General features: G+C 45.9%; 1 non-coding gene across 1 annotated transcript; it reads right to left on the reverse strand.

The window, feature by feature from the left end:
- Nucleotides 1-279: 279 nt before the first annotated feature.
- TRNAK-UUU (transfer RNA lysine (anticodon UUU)) lies at nt 280-352 on the reverse strand. Its single transcript has one exon. It is a non-coding gene; the product is annotated as a tRNA-Lys (tRNA).
- Nucleotides 353-6,346: the final 5,994 nt, after the last annotated feature.

The following is a 6,346-nucleotide window of genomic DNA, read 5'->3' on the forward strand; positions in this document are numbered from 1 at the left end:
GATGCTGACCTTCTTTTTTTGAAAAGGGGAAGGTTTGATAAAGGAGCTTTTAAGCCCTTTTGCTGGATTGTTGGTCTGCAGCCCCGCCCTATAGAATAGAATGAATCCAATAAGGAGAGGCCTATGGATGACCGAGCCACTCTTATACTACTCCTTACCTCACCCCCTTCTCACTTAAAGGGCGAAGTCGCTGAAGCGAGTCTAAAGGCCAAAGAGTGATCTTTGAACGTTACTACGCATCCTTATTAATGAATAGGTATAGTGTAAGGTAGGTTTGTTTGGGTATAGCAGGACTTGAACCTGCGACCATTAGGTTAAAAGCCCAATGCTCTACCAACTGAGCTATACACCCCCAAAAAAGATAGATAGTAGTAAATAAAGATTGGTGCAGAAAAGAGGGCGGCCCCTCTTCTCATCATATTAAAGGGGCGCAGCTCTGTATGAGGCTCGTACTGCGGAGCAAGCGAAGAATAAGGGCGCGCGTTAGCACTCCTGCAAGAAAACGGCCTTACTCAACAAGCGCACCTTTATTAGTAAGTTGTTTCCACTCATTGAAGATTCTATCTACAAAAGAAGGTCAACGGGGGATACTAAAGTTGCTCTCACTGACACCATCTACGAGAAGGTGAGGAGGTCGTCTTTCTTTTCTTTCCGGCCGCCATACGGTTCGCCTTAAAGCCGGAGAAAGGGAGGAGCAGTTATCTATGTAATTACGGTCTTTGTTGGCCGTTGTTCCGGTCGAGCACTCTCTTTTCTTTGCTTTGTTCAATAGAGTCTTACCAAACAAGACTGACTTCTTACCAACCCGCGAAGGGTTGTGAAGTTGGACCAGGTACGAAGAATGAATCTATATCTGTGTACAGTACGGAAGTTGCTGGCCGGCGGCCGCTCAACTGTTCGAGCGCAATACAGTGGTGGTTGGTTCCGATTCGACAAGGGTAGAATGCCTGGTCGAAGGTCCAGTACAGTAGGTAGCAGGCGTGTTCGTTTTGGCTCCCGAGCGAGAACGAGAAAGAGGCGCTGCACCATTCTTGCTGCTATGTACGTGAACCTTGACTTGAGAGATTCATCCAATGGAACCCACACTCAAAGGAGGACCACAAGCTCGGGGCTCGACGAAACATAAAATATCAGCATTAAGAAACTGACTTATTGGGGTTAGCAGTGAAAGAAAGAGCCCGGCATTCATATGAATAGCTTAGTCTACTAAAATCAAAGAGGGACCAGCCTCATCGTGGTAATTATCGTTCACCTCTAATGTGACACGTTCCCTCCCAGTTATATGATCCACGGGATCAGTCGGCTAGAGAGCGGGGCTATTCTTCTTCCGGGGAGGGAAAGTCGTCCCCTCTACTGATCGAACCCTCAGTTCGGGGGTCTTCGTCAACATGTTTTGAGGCTCCAGTCTTCGGCGGGTCACCATTACTTGACTTAGAAAGGCGAACATCTAGGCAAGGGAAAGCGCAGTGCGCCTGGTGCAAATGGCTTTTTTCATGATATACCAATCAGAATGGAGGACCCTACCTACGTACATGATTGATAGAAGAACTACGTAGGGGGTCGGTCAACTTGATGCGGGAGAGGCATGAGTGCAGTTCGATCTTGTGGTGTATTCGTTTGTAGTGAGTAGGGCCTCTTTCTCGTTGATCAGTTCGCCTCCGCTCTATTGAAAGGTCTCCATTCCTACGGCGGTTTTGTCAACGAACGCGTCTCGGGCCGGATTGACTAACCTAACCCTTACTTAAGGGGGCCTTGCCATAGTTGGGTGCTCTGCTTTAGTGTGATTTACGAAGGCTAGGCTAGTAATACCAAAAATGAAAAGAGATCGGGGTCGATAGTTGGCAAGGAACTTGATCCCCCCAAAACACAAAAGGGGCAGCTGCGGTCGAACTCGAATTCTGGAAATCAAATAAGTCGGGGCCCTTTTACCTTACCAAGTCTACCGGATAGAAATTAGCAGATCAGGTATAGATACGGGAAAGGCTTTCTCCCTCAGTGGAATCGGTGGAACGCCCTGCTTCCGGCTAAGTATACAGAGTTGGGTCTACCGTTCGTTCCACCGTTACCTCTATTCTATTCCGATCTTTCTTTTCTCCTTTGCTTCCTTGTCTCGTCTATCCTTCTCTGCCTTCAGCCTGTCTTTGAGCTCTATCCCGTCCTTCCTTTGGCTTGCCCTGAGGATTGACTCTCCAAAGTCAGTCGATTTGATCACTGTTCGGTTCGAGTCTTCATCGATCGGGTGGATCTATATGCTGAGGGGGGATGGAAAGGTGGGTGAGTCATGGCTGTGGACAGAGAGAAAGAAAGCGGTAGTCTTCCGGTGGAATAGATTTATAGTAAGTGTCTTCTTTCCTTCTCTTCTAGTAAGCGCCGTCAGGTCTCTCTTCTTGGGATATCTTGATCACCAGAAAGGATAGAGATCTTAAGTAGACATGCTTTAGGCATCGATCATCTTCCTAACTACATGGTACTCCCCCTCCCATTACTGGAACCGACGAAAGGGGGTGGAATAAAGAAAATGAGGAAGTGTCCCTTAGAGAAAGAGAGTCCGCTCTCTCATTGTCTGATTGCATCGTAGAGCGTCTGCACCAATTGCTTGGTTGCAGTAGCAGCCCCCTTTCTCCTTCTTTCATATGATAAATTAGAAAGATTTTAAATAGAGTAAGTGTAAGAGCGACTTCAATCTTTATTCGCTAAAAAAGAGAAGCTGGGTTCCGATAATAGTAGTTTCATCTGGATTGGGTTAGTGTTCAGTGTACCTATGCTTCTTTCGATCTGCTTTCTAGTTATGAATAAGACTCGTCTTCAAGTTCAAGTTAATATCATAGATAAAGATAAGAAGTGAAGAAAGACAGAACGAATCTCTTATCGCCATCTTTATCTTTCTAGCAGTGCTCTCAACTATTATCTTATTATATATAATACATATCTTTCTTCTCTTCTGCTCTTTGCTATCATAGCCACTTCTACATCAAACTGTGCTGCAACCTTAATCCTAAGAAGACGGGGTAGGACTGGAGTCTTAGGGATCTCTTTAGAATGTGGTGTGCCCTTGGCCGGGGCAAAAAGACAAAAATGATTCTCGAAAGTGGTAGCTCTGCGAAGGTTCCATCTACAGAGCAGGTGGAGAAGGTCGGCGGGCTTCATCTAAGTCCCTATCGGAGGTTCCATAAGGTACATTCACTTTGTTGGGAGGTGTAGACGCTTAAGCTGGGAACGGCAGTAAGGTCCCTCTTGAGATTTGTCACTTCTTGCTTGGCTTGTAAGGCTGTGGCAATAGGAGGTTGGAGCGATGCATGATGGCCGGGAAAAGACGTAGCGCTTTAGAGAAATCGGGATTACACCCTTTTTTATATTATATCCCTGTCACAGAGTTTGGCCAGAAAAAAGGTCACGCTTTGGCCTATAATGAGATAATTAGTTTATGCACGTGGTGGAGCGGGCAGTCTTATGCCCTGGTAATCAAAGAAATGAGTAAAACGGCCCAAATAGCCAAATCGGTAAAAATGGCATAAGAGGCTTTTTATAAGTCCATTATGACGGTTCAGGAGGCTAGAACCGTTGACCTTGAGGATGAAGCATAGCGCTGCTTAAGTTAAGGAAGAGTTCGCTTTTCTTTTGCCGTAGGAGTTGCCGGCAGGTCTACCCCCTCGGAGACGGGTAGATCATCAGTCTGACTACTAATCAGGCCAGCGGAAAGCTAGGCCCTTTCTCACCTGCAGCAAATGAGGAGGGAGGCTGCTTTTAAGTGACTTGACAAAGGATTGGAACTAGGCCAATGCCAATCTCATCTATTGCAGCAAAGAAAGAGGAAAGGGGCGAAGCGCTAGTTTGAATTGAAGTAGAGGAGATGCCATACGGTAGGAGGCAATAATGAATTAAGCCGGTATGAATGGAGCCTTGTTTATTAGGCTAGATCGATGTGATGTATATTTATTGGCTCTAATCCTCGGGGCACCCTATGGCATATCCTCTTTAGAAAGAAGGTTTCATTAGCACACTTCAAATGGCTTCGTTTAGTGTAATCTGGCAACTGCGTATTTGAGAAGAGTCTTTACTATGGATGGGGATATTCATAGAATCTTCCTATTTTTTTTTGATTGCATAGGATAGAAAGATGAAAGAGAAAGACAAGTAAATGAAAGGCAAGTCACGGGATCAGAGGATTAGACCGATGTACCATAATAGTGCAGCAAGGAGGAGAGACTAAGCAATCAAAGGGATGCAAGCAAGTCAGCTGTTTCGGTACGAAAGCCTGACAGCAAGCATTCTCGATTGAAGCATGAAAGAGACTTTTTTCGGGGTTTAATAATTCAAAAAAAGAAGTAGTGCTTTATAGAAATAATGGATTAAAGCGGTTTTCTTGCTAATGAGATGAGGGGAAGAGCTGCTTTCGGTCTCGGTCCAAGGCATTCTCTCAAGTAGCAAAGGCAAGACGGAAAAGCAGGTGTTGTCGGCCTTTCCGCTGCTATTGGTTTACCGCTACAGGATTTGCGCTCTCCAAGCAAGCATTAAGATCAGGCATGTAGGAAGTAGGGTAAAAAAGTAAGCATGAAGCTTTGACATAAGGTTTGTCTTCCTCTACCTTCTCTTGCTATTGGATTGAAGAGAAGGCCAAGAAAGAAGTGATTAAGAGCACTTTCGAAGTCAGTATCCGCTTTGCTTTATGGTCAATATCATATCCAGATCCACCTTAGTCAGAGTTGCATCAACTAATACGGAATATCCGGTGTTAAGGAGCTCTAAACCCCCTGTTAGCTCACTTGGTCGTGTCCTGTGGAGACAGCTCCCAACCAGGACCAGGAAGGTTACATAAATTATGGAAATGAACCTTACCCTGTTTGACAAGTTGTTCCGACTTAAGGCCATTAAGTAGTGGAAGATCTTGGAAGGTCTTCCACTACTTAAGATGGTTCTTAATCGAGTCATCTTGGTAGTGACCGATGGTCTCAACAAAGAGCTCTGTGTCGGAGCGCACTTGTTTGCTAAGGAGGTGATCAGGCTTGTCCGGAAATCTGGTTTCTTGTTCACTGCGCTTTACTTAAATGTGCTGTGTCATTGCAGCAAGCTTATGCCCCGGAAAACAGGCCTCTTGCTGCCTTTTCCTGTCTCGTTGACGAGGTCAGGGTATCCTAGGATTATCCCGTCTTTCCATCGTAGTAAAGTCGGAAAGATGAGACGTCCGACTTACTAGTGAAACTCTACTTATCATTCTTCACTCTTGCAAGGGCTATACCCTTAGCCAAGAGATTGACTAATAAAATAAAGTAGTAGAATCCATAGTGACTCCGACGGACTCTGATCAGATGGTAGATGTCGTTAATGACATAACTGCCGACTGGGAGAGTCTAATTCGTACCTATGTACCTCGGATTGGCTCCATCCCCATGTGTCAGGGGATCACATGGAGTCCGTCTTGGAAGGCAGTCCCTTCTCGAGGGAGGAAGTCTGATAGGGCTTTAAGAGATAGGGACTGCCGCGGTAAGAAAGAGTCACTCAGTGAATCAGTGGATCACACACTTGTTGGAGACAGGGACACGCCTTACTATTGAAATGAAAAAGTATACAAGGAAAGGGTGAAGTCTGGGGACAACGGTAAACGTGAGGAATGGGATCTCCAAACCCGCCCTACTCAAAAAGTTCGCAACCAAGGGACATGCCGAACACCTACCTTTCCAACTAAGTCCAACGCGAGGACCCTTTAATTTAATTGACGATGCGTTCCGTCGTCAGCAAGCGGTGGCCGACAAGGCCCTTTTCCCTAAATCTCTTGGGAAGCGAAGCAGGCTTTCTGATTCTGAGAGAAATCGAAAGGCAAAGAGATAGGCAAGCCAAACCAAATAAATAAGGAATGTTTCAATCTTTACCTCTTTTTGTCAGCCGGCAATCATAGGGTAAGCCCATCTCCTTCTTGGAGAAAGTTTACATGTTGGGCCAGGCTAGTTTGCTTCGATGGTAGGAGTCCACGCAGTGAGGCAGCCATTTCCAGCCCAGCCGAACGAATAGGATCCAATAGAGTAGCCCGCATTGCAAGCTCTTTTCTTTCCCAGGGAGAGCTGGTTATAGGTCAAGCGCAAGACATAGGATGTGAAAGCGGTTTGCTTGGTTCTTTCTTCGCGCGAGACAGGGGGAGTTATGTTTTCTTACATCCCGTTATATAACATCAAGTGTGAATGAGTTGCCCCCCCTAATTCCATGGCTCCTAGTGCTTCTGCCTAAGAGCGAGTTGAAGTCTTAAGGGCTTTAAGCCACCCAGTTTCATTCTTTATCGCTTTGAGTTTTGTTACATCCCCCCCTTGCCTTGTCCCCGTAACCGCAGTCTAGGGATGAGGGCAAGCAGATTTCG

This window comes from Vigna unguiculata, unplaced genomic scaffold (assembly GCF_037176805.1).
Source record: "Vigna unguiculata cultivar grain cowpea cultivar isolate G323 ecotype 2 unplaced genomic scaffold, ASM3717680v1 ptg000350l, whole genome shotgun sequence".
Lineage (NCBI taxonomy): Eukaryota > Viridiplantae > Streptophyta > Magnoliopsida > Fabales > Fabaceae > Vigna > Vigna unguiculata.